This window comes from Chrysoperla carnea, chromosome 4, assembly GCF_905475395.1.
Source record: "Chrysoperla carnea chromosome 4, inChrCarn1.1, whole genome shotgun sequence".
Lineage (NCBI taxonomy): Eukaryota > Metazoa > Arthropoda > Insecta > Neuroptera > Chrysopidae > Chrysoperla > Chrysoperla carnea.
The window spans coordinates 68,386,992-68,408,532 of NC_058340.1; the positions used below are offsets into that span (position 1 = coordinate 68,386,992).

A 21,541-nucleotide genomic window follows, 5' to 3' on the forward strand; every position below is an offset into this window, starting at 1 on the left:
TCATGATAACTAGCCAGGTTCCTAGTCAGAAAAATGCATCGAAATTCACATACATAGCGTTAGGATTTGACTACGCTCCTTTTCGCACGCGAATATGCAAAAAATATTTTTATAATTTGCCAAATTTTGATTTAAAAAATGAGTTGTGAAATTGAGATAATAGAAACTACAACCGAGATAATTTAAAATACAAGTAAATTTTATGTTATGTCATAATAAATATCCTGATCAAAGAAAGTGTAATGCACGCACACATTGGGTTGACTACTAAATGTCTTCTTTAAACTAATATTACAATTAATTCATAAACAAAAAAGGAAAAATAGCTTTAAATTTGAATTCTTCTAAAATAAATACCTTAAATTTCCAGAAAAATACCTTGTAAATGTAAAAAAGTAAGCGCTACATTTGTAATGTGTAAAATAGTTCTTACCGAGTGGAACCTCTCATACTTTTTTACATATTTTGGGACGAGACAGAGTGTTAGGCGAAAGTCTATGTATATAAAATTCTAGACCCTTTTTCGAATCCGTTTTGAGTTGAATAATTAATTCATATACGATTTATCTAGCCCTTTCGATTTTGAATTGACCTAAATGGACTTTTTGATACATTATGGAATCATAGTCTATTAGAAATTAAATAGTTGATAAAAACACAGTTTCCTTTCTATCATGTCAAATTTTCCGGTTTGTAAGGTCCGATCCGAAACTAGTTTATGAGCTCCAATGCCACAGACAGATAATCGTGACAAATTTGTAATATCATATTATTAAATTATTGGATCAATGCGAATCCGAACCCAACGTAACCCCCAAATGATTAATGTTAACGCACTTTACTAATTTATTTAAAAAAAAAAAGAACTTTTTTTCTAAAGCAGTCGCTATAATTCATTTGTGTATTTTTAGCCCAAGTAAATTAGACATTTGTTTCCTTAAATTTTGAAACAAGTACTTTCTAAACGTAAACTTCGAAAATTTTCGGATCTGATCGTGTACTTTCGTCAGTTTAATATAATTCGTAGTCAGTAAATTAAAAAAACTCATGATAGAAATATGGTGAAATTAAAATGAATTTAATTATTTAGATTATTTCTTTGATCAAATGTAGAAGGCTATGATTTACAAAGTTAAAAAATACTTAACGTGAGAAATATCTGACGCATGTACAGAACACGTAAAGAAATATCTCAGAGTATCGAACGGTTGACGAGAGTGCTGACGGGTAAAGATACAATAATAACCAATAGCTAATTTGCTCGGACTAACATTGACTAACATCCATCAAAAACATTTTAAATACCGTTTAATATTCGAACTAATGAGAACGTTGTCTTGCTTTTAATAAAGTAAAGCAACATTTTTGAAGACCCTGATTGCATGCTTAATTATCAAATCAATCAACTCGTTATTAATTTTTTTTTCTTTTCACTAATAGCTTTTCTAGATGATAGACAAATGGATAATATGTTCTACCTATGAAATGAAAATAGAGTAATTTTACGATTAATCCTATATTGTTTACTAACCTAGTAACATTTTACCGAAGAAAAAAAATGTTTTTGTTGGATCAAATCCAAAGAATTGACGCGCCATGTCACATTATTTTATACGTTTGTCAAATGTGAGAAAAATATTTAAATTAGTTTGACAAATGGTTGGAAAATTTTTAAGAGAATTTCCAAAGGATTTGGAGCTATTGCTTCTTGAAAAATTAAAAATAAGTTATAAGTTTGATCGCTATGTGTGTGTGTGTCTGTGTGCTTGCCTGTCTGTGGTATCGTAGCACCTAAACGGATGAACCGATTTTAATTTTGGTTTAATTTGAAAGGTAATTTAACAGAGAGTGTTCTTAGCTATGTTTTAAGTGCGAGCTTATAGTTCCATTCTCGAAAAAACTAAAAAATTTTCAATGATCTTAAAAAGCGATTCAGTTTGGAAAAGGCATGACGTATAATTTCAACATATAAATAATTACTATGGAAATGAATGGTCAAATAAACCTGGCTCAATTCATTTTGAAAAGTGAAATGGTAAAATAATTAGGTTATGCAAAACAATAATTCAAAAGAACAAAGTCAACTCAAATATTTCAATTTCAATTTAAAATATTTCCAAAAATTTGTCCAAAAAAATGATAGCTCTCTAAGTATCCTTTTCATCTCATCTGATGTCCTTGACCATCACTTTGATATTGATTTAAGAAGGAGTGTTATAAGTTTAAAGTGTTTTTCTGTGCGTTTGTGTTTCTCAGTGACATCGTCGCTCTTAAACGGTCGAACCGCTTTGATTGAGAACATTTGATAGCTAAGTTTCCAAAAATCGTTTTACAAGGAATAAACCGCATTTGTCGAGGGTTTTTTAAATTTTGGAAATTTTACTTCTTTTTTAAATGTCTGAGGGAATTTGCTTAATTAATGCAGCTTTTGCGTTACGATTTTTTGTTGATAATATGTTTATGTAGAACAAGTAAAAGTTTTTGTTTGACTTTTTCTAATAGAGATGGAGAAGTAAGCTGAGATACTGCGTATTTATTTATATGAATATTTATTATTTATTTATCAACAATTTATTTATTGTACATAAAATTACTGACTTCTAGAGCTTAATTAACGTATTTAATTGTGTGTAAACGTATCGAAAGACATCTTATTGAGTAGCTAGCTGTGGCTGTTGACTTCTTAAAGGTTACCAAGGTGTATAAGATGTATTAGCTATTAGATTACCTGAATGTAACTGAATAATAAATACTTAACTTAACTTTAAGGTCTGAATACAAAGTTAATCTGTAAGTATATAAACAATAATAATTGAATTGATTTGTAGAGAACGGATTGGGTATCATCTTTAGATCTTTCTTGTGTACTTACGTTTAAAATTAATGAAAAATAAGTGATATATAGAAAGTGTTTAATTTCTGTGCTTATCTTCCATAAATTAGAAGAATTTAAAAAACCAACAAAATTTTTGCGGCCCTTCGACCGCCATTTATTAGGGTCTTCGAAATTTTTCGAAAGTATTTTTTAGAAATTTTTATGCTTTTTGAGAATGTTTTATTAGACTATTAGTTGTAGCTACCTGTAACTTTTCAACTCCAATTTTTTATAGTTTTGGAGAAAATTAACACTAAAGTTTTGCCCTAATTTGTGCCCTCAGGGGATGTTAGCTAGGTGATTTTATGAATACTTATCATTAATATTTCTAAGCGGGAATAATATTTCTAACTTGGGACTAAAATAAGTACACGAGTATTTATAAAAGCGGAAGATACTCAGTTTAAACGGAGTACCTCAAGCTTTTACAAAGTCATGTATGTGAGACTCAAAGAAATAATCAGTTTCTACATATGCAAGCAGAATTTCAGCGTAATTGAAAATCGGGTAATGGGATAAATTTAATTTTCAAAATTTGATTACAAAAATCGGGATTGATTAAACTAAATAAAAAGTTAATAAAAATGGTGGAAGCGCAAGGAATACTATCTCTAATATAGACTTAATGTACATTTTTCTTCTTCTCTGCGCTTACACCTTTCTCCAAATTTATCTTTAGAAACTTATCACTTATCTAATTTTTACAAACTAAAACATGTTTATCCGATCTTTTCAAAACTAAATTAATAATAGAAAATAGTTAAAATATTTACATATATAATATTACATAAAAACGTATTATATTTTTAAAATTATGATATATTGTAATTTGATATTAAATAAAATCACTTTTTATAATACACAATATTATACATATAATATAAATATAATCATTTCTATCATTGAAGCGAGAAAATATTTATTATAAGAATAGGTATTCCATTAAGAATGTCCGAGCTTTAAACTTTAATTAAAAAAGTTGTTTTGCTGTTAATAAAATGCATCAAAAATTATCATTTTGGTAACCGGTTTCATAAATGTAACTAGTAAGAAAACAATATTACCTTCGGAAATTTTCAGACTTGTTCGTGTACTTTCGTGAGTTTAATATAATATATACTAAATCGTACTCAGTAAATTGAACAAAAATTGTGAGAACTATGGTGAAACTAGTGTGATAACAGTATTATTAACGTACGCCTGCGAAATATGCTCAAGTGCGTAGCATGGGTTGGACAATCGCAGAAGTACGTTAATAATGCGTTATCATACGTATATATAAAATAATTATAAGATAAAATTTGGACACTCTTAATAGAAAACACTTTAAGTGGTTTATTTCAAAACATTTTATATTATTGGCTACAAGTGTGATGAATGTTTGCTCATTTAGAAAATTTTTAATATATTTAGTTTATACGGCTACTGCCTTTTTATTTTGTATTGATTGATTTGAGGAAGAATATATTAGGTATTAACCGCAGATTGTTATTGATTACATTCATTGTTACGACACGTGTTTAAGTTTTATAGATTAATATCATTCAATGGATTCAGTGTTTAACGTTTAATGAATATTCAACTTTGATCTAACATTATTCAATGGAACATTATTCAATGTATGAATTCAATGGAACTTCGATAACTCCAACCTCGCTAAGTTTTACTCCTCAGTAAGTCGAAAAAAACATGCTATTCCCTTCTGCAAAACCCCCAATTACGCCTTATCTCGAATTATTTAGACTTTGGTACTTGAACAAAATGTTATTTCTCTGCGACGTATTGATAGTGCACATTAACTCGAATTAAAAGAAGCAGGCTCCGTAGGTCGTAGTTAGTAAAATTTAATGACGTCATAGTTAATGAAATATAATCACGGCTTTCTAATTCGAAATTTTAGCAATTAAATGCTCTGTATCACGTACTACTTCTTAAGTCGATAACTTATTCGAAATAGTTTAATCATGTTTAACCGAAATTGTCAACCATCTTTTTTGAATTTCTAAATATAATTTTTACAGAATTGGACTAAGGATACGCCGCTTTGTTGATGGTCGAATAAAAGTCGATACAATGTGAGAGCATTAACTCGTATTTGAATAACAAAATCAATTTTAAGATAATGGGGCAATTAAAATTTTGCCGGACCCAGAACTTAAAATTTCCGACTTTAATGATGTCCTTGCCCACTATTATTCGACTACCAAAAGAATACGTATTAAATGTTTGAATTACTGCAAATAACTCTAAAAAAAGTTACGGCTAGCTATGATTGAATTGGAGAAATTTGATTAAAATGTATTATTTCGCGGAAAAATAATTTGGCTGACAGTCATTTATGCCTCTATTTGATACTGAACCCTAACAATTTGCACATAAATATGCACTCAAAGTGCAACATGTTACACTCTAGACAACAAACATGCTACTAACTGTTTCTTGAAACTTCAACTTCAAAACATATATGAAATGTTTGCGCTAAAAAATAAATAAAAATAAAACAACTACACACATTTTACAAACATTACAATAACAAGGCTCTAATTTATTTATAAATTATGCAAATAAAAAAAATGTAAAATATTTCAAAACAAGCCTTACCACAAAAATTCTCACATCTAGGCAGGCTATGTAGTAGTCGTAGTGGTTGTAATGTGTAATTATTATTATATGTTCTTCTAGCTGAGGCTGTTGGCTGCGCTGAAGCGCGTTCGTCCGTTGCTTAACGAGCACAACGATATTTATTATTTATAATCCTATAAAGGTAGAATAGTCAAGTCAATAAAGCTGTTTTGATTATGTAAGTTTCAAGTAGTCCAGGCGATTGACCTTTCCCCGTATGTAATGAAATGGAATATCAATTTTTTAATAAGAGAAACAGTTTTTAATATAGACAAGTCCTTATCTCGAGAAATGAATCAGGACTTTGATCTGGATGTTACTCGCATAGCTAGAATCCTCGCTCCCAAAAGTCACAATTGCTTTGAAAAATAAGGATTAAAATTGTTTTTTCTTTCATTTAAGTTAACTTAAAAAACAATTCGAAAAGACTTCTACTCAATGGTAGGTCTCGCCCTAAAATATTTAAAAATCTTTTTATCGATGGAATAAATAACCTCAAGATCCAATTTACGTAACAAAAATCGTTAAATCATTATAATTCGAAGTGAGTCCGATTAAGAATTTTTGAAGTAGGTTATAAAAGCGTCCAGGGACTCAACCCATTGTCCGGACAAAAGATCGACCTAATACCTTACTGAAAAATTGCAATTTTCCAAAAAATTCGTTGGTTTTAATGATTTTCGGCTCAGATGTTTGTATTATACGAAATGGTACTTTTAATTTACATAAAGTTACACAAATTTTAAGAAAACGAAATTTAGTTTATACGGAAAAAGGTCCATAACTAGGACTAAGGCTGCTTTATTACGATATCAAAAAGAAAAGTGGCCGAAAATATTTAATAGAAAATTTTTTAAGTCTAAAGATAACTCTAACTTTGGAAGATTAAGTTCTTGGCGCTTTGAGAAAATCACTAATAATATATAACAAACAAAAGAAAAGAAAAACAACAATGGTCTATGAAATGGCTAGACGATTAAGAGAGTGAACTATTTTTATAAGACTGTTCATTCTTCCATCGGAACAATGTTGTTGTAAATTACTATGATTTTTTAATATTCAACTACTTATTCAACGCCTGTCACATCGAAGTCCTATTTCAAGGATTGAAGCTACTTTTAGAAACAAATAGTGTTTTTTTACCTTTGTTGACTACAGTAGTCCCAATCTACACACACACACACACAGAAGTTCCACTGCGCTTCAGCTCTTCAGTGCTTGTTTTTATTTGTCGTCACACACACTAGGCGCCAGCTATGTATTTTTCTACTCTAACCGGTGTAAAATAATTCTTGTACTACTGCAAGTTGTCCTCCATGTCCCATAACGATGTATGCTCGTTTAGTGGATAGTAATATTATTATTATATTTATGATAAAATTGTTATAATAATAATTTTTTCAAGGCTATTTCACTTAATTTGTACACCGGTTTTGTGATATTTTATGTGATTAGAATGTGACTGACAGCCTATTTTGTGTTTTAGTAGCTCCTACACACCATTTTGTTACGTCACACATGGCACGAACCTAGCCGGATCAAACAACAGCACTCTGAAAATGAAAAAAATAAGAAAAATTAGTTTTATTTTTAAATTTATTTTTTAATTGATTATTTAGCTATTTTAGTAATTTTTATGTGGTAGAAACTGTTTTAGGTACAAGGTGGTTTGTAATATTGTTCCATTATGGGTTAAAAAATAATTTTGTACCATAAATACTTTGAATAATAAGAAATCTTTTGGGATTTGACAATGGACAAGGAAACATTTCCATTAGGAATAAGATTTAAAAGAATTATTGCTTTGTACTTGGGAAACGTCCAGTACCTGATTAAGCCAGCATGAGACCTGTAGCAAATTCAATTGGACGGGTCCCTATGCGGTTTTTTTTTGTCTACGTAACCGAGGAGAAGAGACCCTTTATCAAAAAATTTAACTGCTTCCTTCCTCTTTTCTTCCCTCTCCGTGCGGGGCATCCAAATTGCTGCGTGACAGTACATTAGCAAAAAACATGAATTTAGCTCACACATGCTTCAACGAATTTGAGTCAACTAAGTATGGGAATTGAACCTCTTGTTTGAAAGAAAAGTTTTATTTTGGAGATAAATGAATTCCGATTTTATGAACGTATAAATACATCAATACTCAAATATTATTTTTAACTTCAAAAGTTTCAAAATACCCTTACGTTTCATACTTAGACAAGGAACTAACACCAATTTGGAGAAAAAGTATGCCTGTGTGTCTGTGTGTGTGTACGTACGTATGCCCGTAGACATTTTTTTCGGCGTCTATAGCGTGCGAACAAAAACTGATATTGACTTCGTTGGGGCGTCGATCGAAGTATCTTTACGGCAATATGATCCGAAAAGAATTTCATAATATTCGGTCATGTCGTTTTGAGTCGGTCGACTTTTTATTTTTTTTAAATACCTATAACTATTTATTATGTTGAGAAGTTATTCGTGTAGATCTCAAGGGTCTCACCAGACTAACGGCTTGTTTAAAATTAAATCAATTTGATTCACTGGCTCTTTAAACTGAAGTGGTACGATTAAGGCTACTATGCCGTACATTTCTACTCTCCCGTTAAATGAGAAATATAAGATAACGTTTTTCTAAGCCACTTTGCATATAGTGTTAAATATATCCATTATAATTATAATTTATGAGATATATTGAAATGAATTCCTTTTAAAAATAATTTCTATAATAAATATAATCTTATTTTATTTGATTTAACGATTATTATTGATATTTGAAATTTAATCGACACTTCTTAAAGTATGCATATAATATACCAACAATTATTTAATGTAACTACAAGTTTTATTAATATTAATAAAAAAAAACGAATTATATTTTTAATTTATTTAAAATGTCGTCTAACTATTAAAATGTTTTTAAAAAAAGATATTTTTTTATAATAATAAATACCTTTGGACAAAGTGTCCATTAAAAGCAAGAGACGTGTATTCACAGTAGTATGTTTTAGACTGGATGGTATGGGTGCTATCAATGTGAGATGACTTCAGAGGATATTATTGGGAAAGCTAATTAGTCATAATTGAATGATAAAAGTTCCAACAGAAAATTGAGATTTGAACCTTGTTTCCAAGTGTCAAATTTATGAAAATCTGGTTTTTGTTCCCTTTTCTGGTATCTTTATCGACTAAACGAGTAGTTTCAGAATCGCTCCCAAGTAAACCGTTTTATACAAAATTTTAAGGCGATATTTCGAAAATCATTCACCCAATCGTAAATGAACTAGATTTTGTATTTTTTGGGTAAAAATTACCCCATATACTTCATTTCCTCAAATTCTAGAAGGGAAATTTTTTTCAGGATAAAAATCATCTAGAGCAATTTTTACCCAAAAAATACAAAAATGGGGGTCATTTGATGATCAAATGTGTAGTTTCCTAAAATAATATACGAAGAATGGTATCTCGGAGCAATTTCAGTCGATAAAACAGAAACTTTATAGCCAAATGATCTCTTTTCCATGTAAACCAATGGGCCAATATGAATAGGCAATGAAACTATTAGGCACCTAAAATCCGCTCTTTAAAATCGGTTGTATCTTCTAAGGATCACCAAATTGACTTCAATAAAACTACCATAGCACCTAGTCTATGTTATAAAGCCAGACCATTTAAAAATACATATAAAAACAGGTAAAAAGAATTTAAGTAATATTTAAATGACTTTATGACTTTTGGACGAGAGATAGAAATTAATTTTTTATATATAAATTACATTTGTGGATTAAAAATTATTATTTTTAATGTAAATACTAGTTTAAGTAGTTTTCTTTAGGCTCATGATGAGAATTAAAATCACCATATGCCATGAGAACATTTTTAATTATGCGGTAAATTTTAATACATTTTAATGATTATAAATAATCAGCTACCCACCCAACAAGCAGCGTATACAATTTCGTTAAAATTAGATAAAATATTGCACATAATAAAAGTTGTAACTTTATATTAAGAAATGATGAAAGCACACTAGTTAACAAAATCCCTTTTTTACAGTGTAAATCCTTTTTTACACTGTAAAAAAATATTTAACAGCAAGGAGTCTGTTCTTGGTACAAAAATATTTTCTTAACAAAATAGCAAGTAAAACTACTCAAATGAAACTTGTTACTTGTGAGATCTCTGGAGCTTTAATCAATTTTTAAAACAGAGTAAGTGAGATTTTTATCACGTTTTCATAGGATCATCTTTAAATCGTATATATGCATTTTTATGCCCTAGACACGCTATAAATATCATATCAGCTTATTATCTCCTTTCATTTTTGAGTTATCGTGATCACAGACGGACAGACAAACAACCGGAAATGGACTAACTAGGCGTTTTTATGAACAACTATAAATACCAAAATTTTGTTGGTAGCATTAATATTTTTAAGCGTTACAAACTTGGGACTAAACCTAGTATACCTTGATATATTTCATATATACATGGTATAAAAATCAGTTTGTATAAAAAACAGCTTAAAAATATATAAATGTTCCCATTAATTCGGCTATTTGTAAGGAGCAAACAACATGTTTCTGTGCTGTTGGTTTTTTTTTCGAAAAATTTTTATATAAAGATTGTAATCTTTTACAAAATAAAAATCCACCCCCTTCTGTAAATGTGAAGTCTCAAACCGGACTTGAAATATCCAACAATAATAATATGTGATAACAATCTTTATATATTTTTTTTAATTTTACCTTTTTAGATTATAAACTTTTTATGATATATATATAAAGCGGGATAGTTTCTTTTAAAAAACTCGGCCCTTTTTTTTAAGTTATTCTCCTTAAATTTCTTGTGTATATTTAATGGGGTCAACCGTCCGTTACATAAGAGACGATGAAGGACGGTAAAATTTCTTTACAAACAAAACTAACTCACTAATTTTTATGATTTTTATTATTTCCACTTTTATTACATGAGGAAATGGGCTATGGCTGACCATGTAATAAAAGGGTCTTTCTTAAATTGGTTTAAAAGTCAGATTTTTTTTAATGATTAATTTCTGTGAATTAAGTTCATTCAAACACAATTTTAGTTTATCTTAGTTGAAGAGTCTCAATGAAATTTTTATTTCTTATCTTCTTTGAAAAATCAGTCAAGTTTCAATCAAGCTAAGAGTTACCAGAGCTCGATTCGACGTAAAAAGAGGGGTGTTATAAGTTTAACCGCCATGGATATGTCTGTCTGTGGCACCCTCTTAAACCGATTTCAATTCGATTGCTTTTTTTATTGGAAAGCAAGTTTTTCAGCAAGGGTTCTTAGACATGTCTTATCATAATCGGTTCAACCCTCCACATCAAAAGAGGGGTGTTTTAAGTTTAGCGTGCTTATCTGTGTTTGTCTGTGGCCCCTAAACCGATGAACCGATTTAATCGAAAGTGTTTTAGAGATAAATTTCAAAAAAATCGGTTTAGTTTAAGAGAGTTGCAAGGAAAAAACCACATTTATCGGACGTTTTTTTAATTTTATAAATGCCACTTATATGACGGCTAAATTTCGGATATTATTTCATTATTTCGGTATGGATGAAGTACGCCTTATAACTGAGAGCAATGGCATTAACTAACATTGGATGCGCGCTGGTAAAGCAACCGATTTTCTGTGCAGCAAATTAAAATTTCATTCATTAAAAACAATAATAAATAACAATAAAATTACAGACCCATTAAAATGGTTTGAAAAATATAAAAATGAATTTTTGTTGAGTTCGAATTGAGACATAGTTATTGAAATACATACCACGATACTAGAAATTAAATTGAAGATTGAAAAAATAGACTATGATAAAAAATGACTATGAATCGAATTTTAAAAATAGAATTTCTTGAAGAAATAACACAAGGATATCGTTTTAATAATGTGATTTTTCTAATAAAGTTTCTAAAATCTTTCAGTTTCAAAGAAGATTTTGGTACGAACAAGATTTTTACAAAGTTAAAATAAGTATAACAATAATTATCATCACCTTTTGACAGACTTGGAGTCAGACAAGGTATTTTATTGTTCGAAATAAATAAGTGTTTGACACTGACGCCTATCGAGTATTATTAATGATCTGTTAACAAAATTTTTTAAATTGTTTAAAAATAAAAAATTTTGATCGAAAAAAAAAATTGGATCTTGAACATTGTTAAAGCTCATTAATTATAAATTCTGTACCATTTTAAATCGATGTGTGTATTCAAGGGTTGTCAAAAAAATAGAACAATTTATACATCATTTGGACTAAAATAATTAATAACTTTTTAGGTAAATTGTTTAAAATTTGAAATAGAACGAATTTTGAAAAGTTGAAATATAAATCCGTACATCGGTCGGTTCCGCAGTAGGCTCGAATACTACTGTCTCTAAAGACATTAATGCCATTGAATAGTCGCCGAAATAACTGTTGTACGCTTTTCTAGAATGCAGCGGAATTCAGCCTAATGTTTAAGGCGGAGCCCCATTTAAGGAATAGAAATCTAATAATTTTTTTTAGGCAAATTCCATCTTTAATTGGATTGTTCTTCCAAAATTTTGTTGAATTATTATGATTACGATTAAGACACTTTTGACTTTTTGGGGATAGATATATACGTTGTTGTTTTTCGACATGGCTTGAAAGTTTTGTGGCTCTACCAAAAACTCCAAGGATAGTGACCAATTTTGTGGTTATTTCATTTGTTGGAATATTGTAAAATTTAATTTTTAGCGATATCTGGTGGGAGTTTTTCTTTAAAAATGTCGGGAAGTTCTGTTAAAAAGTACGATTGAGGCGTACTTTTGCTCCTTGCGTATGTAATAGACATCGCACTCAAGTTGCTCATGGCTTTTTCGAGTGCGAGATTAGTTTGTGCAAGATTTATTTATGAATTTTCTCACAAAAAATTTGGCAAAAAAGCAGTTAAGATTTCCATCAACTATTCCTTAAAAAAGTCTTTTCTTCAGGTCACTGTCCACTTAGATAAAAAATTCGTTGGAATGTAAATATATAAATACAAACAATAGCTTATAAATTATATATTTTATATCGTTCTAATTCTAAATAACATTTCTACGTCCCCTTCACCTTTTGAATGGTCATCATCCTCAGATAGACCAAGTGATTATTATTGTCTGACATCAATGACAGACTCTAAAGGTATAAATTGTGATATGTAATTAAGGACACCATAACAAATAATAATATACCTTTAACGATGGTTTAACACTTTTCAACACACGTATACCAGATTGATGATGGACAGACCTGATGCAATGGATTCAAGCAAACAAACAGACCTTTCATGATGCGATGGCAGGCTTGATTCCTCTCCTCCTACCAAACACATTTTACGTGAGATAAATGAATGGTTAATACATAATATTCATGATATGATGGTGAAGCAGTTAGTTAACTTTGTGTTCATCGAAAATGAAACATCGTTAACATTCCACAATCATTAATTTACCTTCTTTTTTTTTTCTGATGTTCTCTTGATGTTATTAATTTTAATCCAATCTAAATAATTGTTATTAAAGAGAGATTGGAAGAATATAGACTTCAGTTTTATTAATAACTTTTTAACGATATGATTATTTTAAAAAATAGATAAAATTTTAATGGCAACTTCGATATTTTTTAGTGAACTTTTTTTGCTCCAAACGCGATAAGTAGCACATAAAAATTATAAAAAGATTAACTAATCCAATAAGATCGGATCAAATTTGATTGTGTTATCAAAAAAATCGAATTTTTTAACTTTATGATGTCATCAGAATCTAATAAATTTAATTTTGCACTATCACATCCAAATATTATACAATTTTGATAAACCAAGTATGTAATTCTACTAAATTTGGGTCATATTTTTCAAATTTGTGATCAAAATTAACCTTGCTCCAATAGATTTCAAGCATTTGGAGTTTTGATGTCGAAATTAAGCACATAAGTGATAGCTAGCGAAAAACTGAAATTACAGCTCAAAAGAATGACCCAAAAATGGTGAATTTCAAAAAAAGTTTTAATAAAATCGGATCAAATTTGCCCATGTTACCAAAAAAGTCGAATTTTTAAACTTTATGACGTCATCAGAATCCAAAAAATTTAATCTTGCACTATCACATCCAAATTTTATCTAATTTTGATAAACCAAGTGTGTAATTCTACTAAATTTGGACCATACTTTTCAAATTTGTGACCAAAATTAACCTAGGTTTATTAGGTTTCAAGAATGTGGAAGCTTGGTCTTGGAATTAAGCACATCAGTGATAACTAGCGAAAAACTGACATCACAGCTGAAAAAAATGACCCAAAACTAGTGGATGTCAAAATAAATTCCAATAAGATCGTATCAAATTTGCCTGTGTTATCAAAAAAATTTTTTAACTTTATGACGTCATTAGAATTCAAAAAAATTTTAATTTTGCTCTATCACGAATTTACTCTATCGAATGAGTCTTTTCATTACAAAATGGCAAACTAAATTACGACAAAGCAACTGTTTGCTGTCAAATTTATTATCAAAGAAAAGAGTGTTTCCAATTTAAAGCACCTCTAAAAAACACACTTGACATGTGAACCAGGCATTATATTTATGATATACACATATTATGTACACAGTTATTAAAAAGTGATAATAAAAATAATGTTAATGACATATTCTAATGTTTACTAAAATGTTTATTTCTATATTTATTTTTTATTTAAATAATTATTTATTTATTTATTTATTTATTTATATCTACAGCTAACAGCCAGCCAGCATAGTATGTGCAGTGAGTGCATGGATGAGAAAATATGCAAAATATTTACACAAAATAGGTACAGAATAATAAATTATTTAAATATAATTATTATTATCTTGTTATTGTAAATGAAAGATAATTTGTAGGAGATAGAGGCGACGATGAGCTTTTTTTAAATATTTAATTTTAAAACAAATGCAGCCAACAACAATCGTGTAGGTAAAGAAAGAATGATTAACTTTGCTTGATATTATGTAATGAATAAATTGTTGATCTTGTGCCAAAATAATATTCCAACAAAAAATAATGCATTTTTTAATATTATTTATTTACTTCTGGTCTGTATGTGAAGGTTGACTTTTTTATTTTGATCTCTTTTTCACTGATGAAGATGACCGTTGGAAGTAAGACCAATATTGCTTAATTGATCGGTATTTTTAAAGATTTAAGCATACATCTACCGATCGGTTGATCGGTAGATCAATATGTATAGTATGCTTAGATCTTTAAAAATACGTAACGGATTTAGATGAAATTTTGGAGAGTTTTTACGTATAATACATGCATAATATATTAGAGTAAGAGGTTTAAAAGGATTTGATTTAAAAAGTTGTGCAACGATTAAGCTCAAATTGACACGATAAACAACCAGCTTCAAGGATTATCTATTATTAATTTATAACTTTCTGGGGGTGGAAAGGTGAGCGAGAAAGTATGATGTGTATGATGTGTACATTACAAAACTATAACCTCTACGCAAGAGGATATACGGCGAGATCTGAAAATGGGAATGTTGCTAAGAAAAACGGGTAGTTCACAGCTAGTTTTCATTTAATTTAAGGCTTTATTATTGACTTCAAGTGCGTTATTTTTGACTTGAAAATAATTTTATTCAAATTTCTATGCTTAAAATTTTCAACTTTTCCAATACTGTCTATACGCTCTTACATTAATTCACGCCCCAAAAATTAATATACGCCCCTAAATTAAATACATAGGAGTAGTTAAAAAATATCACTTTTTAGACAAAATTTTCTGTATTTTATAAAACATAAACGCAATAAAATGATTCTCTTATTCAAACATCTTCATCAGAATATAAGGAACTAGGTCCGTATAAGGAATTTTTTTTTAGTTTTAAACAAAATGAACTGAATATTATTTTCTGAGTAAGTTAATGAATAAGTCATTATCACTGATAGGCAATTTAAAATTCGGTTCACGTAAATTTTTTTCGTTGTCATAGTCAACCAAATCAAAGAAATAATTCTACGGAAAAAAGTCACATGCATTGGGTTCAGATTTTTGTATAAAGAACCCAAAATTTTAGTCGTATCCTTAAAAGGGTGTGAAAACATTAACTCCCTAATTGCATCAATTAAAATCTGACTGTCTCTGATAAAAATTTCTTTTCTAATAGTGATCTAATTTGTTTCCTCCAACTCTTGTGTGGCTAAATTTGGTTATATTCGAAAGTTCTGAGTTTATTTTATAGTATTAGAAAAATCATTAAGAGAAGTGTCAGTGTTTCGAAACAAAAGCATTCTATATTTTATTCACCTAGGATATATTTTTGCAGTTTATTCACCTTTCAAAAGTATGGAATGCAAGGTCATTTATTCATTTGTATTTATTAATAAATGAGTAGTAGTGTCAATTTGACTGCATTAAAACAAAAAACAAAAAAAATAGCTAACAATATTTATTATAAAAGGCGTTTTTATTTAAATAATAATATCTACACATTAGGTATTTATTATTTAAGTTTTCTATTTAAACACATTTAAATAGAAACAAATGGTAACAAACTATCAAGTACAGAAAGCCCTTCAAACAAGTATTTAACTTTAAAATCAATAAACAGAACAAATAGTTTAAATACACTGAGTATACAGAATGTATATTTACACAATCTATCTACAGTTTAAAAAAAATATATTTTTTCAAGTCTTTTAGAAGTTTTGACAATTTCTCTCATGACGAGAAAAAAGGTGTAAGCAAAACAATATTAACTTTTCGGAAATTTTCGGGCTTGTTCATGTACTTCCGTCAGTTAGTAACATAAGTCGTCCTCGGTTAATTAAAAAAACTTGTGACTTGTCACCAAACTATTTTTAATTAGCCCCCGAATTAATAAAAAGGGATGTTACAAGTTTGACCGCTTTGTGTGTATGTCTGTTTGGCTGTGGCATCGTAGAGCCTATACGTATGAACCGTTTTTGATTTTTTTGTTTTGTTTGAAAGGTAATTTAATGGAGAGTGTTCTAAGATATGTTTCACTTGTTAGCTAGTGCATTAAAAAATAAATTTATACAGCATTATTTAGAGGTTATTGTTACTAAAGATTACCGATCGTTTGACGTGAGTTCTGACGGGTTAAGGTAGTTCCAGCATGAAATCACTTTTCGACAGATTTGGCCGAATTTTTTTTCTCGGGTTTATAATAGCTTTATTTATGAATTCCTAAAATTTCATAATTTTTGGCCGTTTAGATCGCGAGATATTTAAAGACAAAGTTCGCGATTTTGAGGGTCATGTCCCATTTAAAGCATGTAAAATGTCCGGTCTCTCCAACTATTTTTTATGATATTATTATATATTGAAGAAAAAGTAGAAAAAAATGTTTATACAATAAAATTCTAAAAAAAAATTTAGAAATTAATTTTCACTTTCGAGATATTAATTTTGACGTAAATTGATCGAAATTGGGACGTTGGCATAATTATTTCCCATTTTAAACGGTCAAAATTTCTGAAACTTTGGGAATTAATAGTAAGCATTATTAAATTCTTAAATTTAATTTTTCGTTAAATTATGTCGAAAAAAATTTTAACCATAGCTTTAGCATAGAAACTGCAGATACCATGCTGGAAATACCTTAAACACTCAGTACGCTGTATCAAACTTTGTCATTAAATTATCTAGAATTTTGCTGCATTTCCTGTTTTTGAACAACAGTGGGACACTCTTCATTATTATAAGCAACTGAGTTAAGTTGAGTTATTAAATGTATGGTATTGAGCTATTGAAAAATATTCCCATAATGAAATCTAGATTATAAATCCATAACAATAATAATAATAATAATAATAATAATATAACCTATAATGTAATTTAAATTTAAATATTTTGAAATAAAATTGCCCCGCCTATCTGATATAACCCATAACATTTACTACAAGTTAAATACCATTATACCATACATTAATACAATAATGTACCATTTGGTCATTAAAAACTTGTCACTATTAATAATTACTGCAAAAAAAAAAATAGGTGGAAGCGCCGATAAAAAGTATGAGCAACTAACTTTTCAACGTTAACAACGTGATGAAAAAGTTGCTTTTCACGAAAAGGTTTTATTTTGGATATTTAGTTTCATATTAAATCTAGGTAAAGATAGAGGGAAGCACGTGTGATATTTAAGAGTGAAACAAGCTGCGAAAAAATTGTAATTTTTAAAATCATTTTTAAAGTCCGTCGACGTCAAAGCTCTCCTGCTGTTCTTAAACAGCTCCAAATGGTTCATGGAGTAGTGGCCGGGGATGGGCAAACCCTTTTTCGGTATCACAACGGACCCCATAGTCTAAGTGTGTCCCACCTCAGAACAGCCACTCTAACCTTACCTAACCTAAAATAATTTTAAGTCAATTAACAAAAAATTCAATTTCTTTTAGTATAACCGTTGCTAAAACCGCACAAGATATCTAAATTCACTATCATAACACTATCCATTAAATTATCTTTCAAACTAAATACGATGCCACAGACAGACAAACAGACATACAGCCACATCCACAAACAACCATACACACAAACGCGCGTGCACACCCACACGGCGGTGAAACTGATAACATCCCTCTTTATGCGTCGGGGGTATAATAAAAAATATCTTACATATAATACGATATACGTTTACATAGTACGTATAACAGACAAGGCATCGATTGTTTGAAACTGACAACAACCTGATGGACACCAACACTCTATACAACACTTAGTTAACTCATGTTAGTCTTTAATAAAATATTCTAAATGCATATAGTATATTCTAAATGCATGCTAAATGAAATAGCATAGGAAAATTTTTTTTGGTTAAGCCTTTTTCTTTCGAAGTTTTTTGAGAAATGCGTCGCCTAGCTTCGAGTTTTTCCGTCACACTTACTCCTAGAAATTATTAGATGATTCGAAGAAAGCCCACGAGATGTAGGTTTATTTTTTAGACCAGTTTGTACATTTTCTACATAATTTATATACCTTAAGAGTATTTTTAAAACCATAATCTATCCACCTATGTGGTTCTCACAAATGTTTTTACTTCTTGGCTTATAATAAATAACTTACATGTGTGTGCAAGCAAGTTGACTGAGTGAGTACGCGCGCTATACTTTACTTAACTTAACTTAACTCATATAACGACTCTTGAAATTTCTATACAATATTATTACAACGAAAGAGTGTTTTTGTATTATCACCATCTTTGTTTTTCAAATACACACACTTTTGAAAATACGAAAAAAAAAAATAGCTACACACATTTGTTTAAATAATGCATATAAATTTTTTCTTTTTGAAATTAAAGTTTCTTTTTTATTCAAATGCAGAACAAACACAGTACGATACTTGCGTTCAGCACACCACTGCGCGTCTAAATATTGTAAAGTGCTTATTAAGTCTATGAGATAGCGGGACATGCAAGCATAAATCGTATCAGGCGGCTCTATCATATAACTGAGATGGCTTTTATGCGAGATCTGACGAAAAATTGAAGTGTTATATGACAGTTAAGTGCCAAAAAATTGAGGCGTTCAATTTCAATTCAAATATTTCCAAAAATTTGTCCTAAAAAATGATAGCACTCGAATTATCCTTTCCATCTCATCTGATATTCTTGACTATCACTTTGATATTGATTTAAGAAGGAATGTTATAAGTTTAAAGTGTTTATCTGTGCGTCTGTGTGTTCTCAGTGACATCGTAGCCCCTAAACGGTCGAACCAACTCGATTGAGAACATTTTATAGCCGAGTCAAGGAGTCTTTTGTGTATATGTAAATCAGACTGAAGTTAAGGAATACGATTAAAGCTTCTCTCCATTATCTTTTGATTGTTCTAGAGAAGTTATTGAGCCTAAAATCATGAAGATTCGAGGGGAAAACCACGGTAGTCAATTTGCTAGATTTTAAACTAGCTCTGCCATTCTGTAAGACGGGAGTTTTATATCTAAATATGATACCCAAGAACAAAAGAAAAACAATGTTTAGATTTGTAGGTATTCCAGAAAAGGAATTTCAGATATTTGGATGACCTGGAATAGTTTAAAAGAAAATATTCAGAGATCATATGTCACCACATCCTCAACTATATATAGGAAAGGAAAATTTGAATACCCTTTCAAACAATACGGTGGTACCGCATTTCTAAATAATTTAAGATAGTTCAATCGAGAAAGACTTTTCATAGAAATTCAATAAAATTGAAAGATTAATAAAAGTATTCTGTATTTTATATAAAATAGGGATATTTGGCACCTTTCATGAGATATTAGAAATCAAAATGTGCGTAATTAACATGCTGGAGCTTTGAAAAACACCGAGTATTCGAAAAATAAATACCTTTCTACATATCGTGAAATGGATCTAGCCATTTTTTTTAAAAGCAGTTTAATATGACGAATTTTTTTGGTACTAAGAAACTACTTTGTGTATATTCACACCATGTTTTAGTATTAGTATTGTACACTAATGTCATAAATAGTGCACGGATATAAGAAAATGTTTTTTGAGTACTTGGCTATAACAAGTGAACATCCTTAAGTCCGTCACTATTGCGTTGATTGCAAAAGTCTGTTTTCGTTAGTGTATATGATGCTACGTAAAGCATATGGAATGTCATGTGTTATCTTATACTGTTTCTTATAAAAAAAGAAATGTTTTACATACTTTAGCTAAGTAGATTTTACTTTACTTTTATTAATAAGCTATAAACAAAATTTAGTCAAATATTTAAAAAAAAATAATAATAATAACAGTGGTCTTTGAACTAATGTGTTGTTGACAATTGTTTACTTAATGTTGAATGAGACTTACGATTCAAATTTTGAGGGTGAACTCACTAAAACTTGGGAAAATTGGACAAAAATTAATGACCATAGTTTTTTGGAATATTGATGCCTAAAGATTTAGTGAAAATCACTAAATAACTAGAAGAAATAACACACAAATGACATTCGTTTCATCACTTTAAATGTATTTTATGGAAAAACGAGTAACGTTTGTTATGATTTTCTTTATAGAAAACTATTTGTGATGCTTTTAACTAATGAATATTAGTTTTCCAAATTAATTAAAAAAAAATAAGTCTTGTTAATTAATGAAGCATACCTTTAAAATCACTTCAATATAGGATTTATATGTCAAAAACGCAAACTTTAACAGCTCAAATCTATAAATTTAACACCGTAAGGGATATTAATGAGAATCCATATATACATGATCCTGAGATGATCCTAAGGAAACTTATTTTTGGGAAACGTCTTTAAGGTGGCCACCTCTCCTGATTTGCTCGACAGCCACCAAACGTCGTGTAGTTTCTTCCGTCTCCCGATATCAACATAAATCCCCTACAGTTCAGTAAATAGAGATTTTTTTGAAATTATTTTCACTATTTCCCAACTTTATGGTTTGATTTCTGGCTTCCTAAAACTTTGAGACGATGATCCTAGCTGCACTACAAAATGGTTTGAAACTTTCACAAATTTCCAATTGATTTGAAGAAGATGATTCTCGAAAAAAATAACCAAAGAGAAATATCAGAGAATAACTAAAGGTAAATCCATAGAGATAATACAATAAAGCAGCAAAGTTGTTGCCATACGGTTGATCACAGTAGAGAGAGAACGACTAAGTAGGCGCGTATAGTTATAGAGAGACAGATAAAGTAGGCGCGTATACCTGTCTTCGTCTCTCTTATACGCATACAGTTTCTGTCTCTTTTTACCTCTCTCACTGCTGTCAATAATTCACTTATTGCGTTTCCTATGTCTATACGGCTCTACGTTATTATTTCTATGCCAGGCATGGGCAAACGTGCCTCGGACTCCTAACAGAAGTCCCTCGGACTCTTTACTTAACATACGAGTAAGACAGTGACAATCTAACCATACGAGTAAGACAGAGAGGCAACATTTGTTCTATCTATTTCATTACTATTAGAGAAATTGAGATAGGTAGAAGAGTCGTATACCCGTCTCGCTTCCTCCTCTATGAGCAATGCGGACTTGGATAAAGCGACACACAAT

The 21,541-nt window shown here is 29.7% G+C and overlaps 1 protein-coding gene across 5 annotated transcripts in view; it reads right to left on the bottom strand.

Moving 5' to 3' along the window:
* LOC123299001 (interference hedgehog-like) overlaps nucleotides 1–21,541 on the bottom strand; it is a 123,227-nt gene that overhangs the window by 42,114 nt on the left and 59,572 nt on the right. For 4 of the 5 annotated variants that reach the window (XM_044881111.1, XM_044881115.1, XM_044881113.1 and 1 more), the window contains exons 2-3: nucleotides 6,641–7,050; nucleotides 5,477–5,631 (exon numbers count right to left, since the gene is read on the bottom strand). The gene's annotated coding sequence lies outside the window, so the exon portion shown is untranslated. The remainder of the gene's footprint in view (nucleotides 1–5,476; nucleotides 5,632–6,640; nucleotides 7,051–21,541) is intronic. The other variant, XM_044881112.1, reaches the window with a different exon arrangement.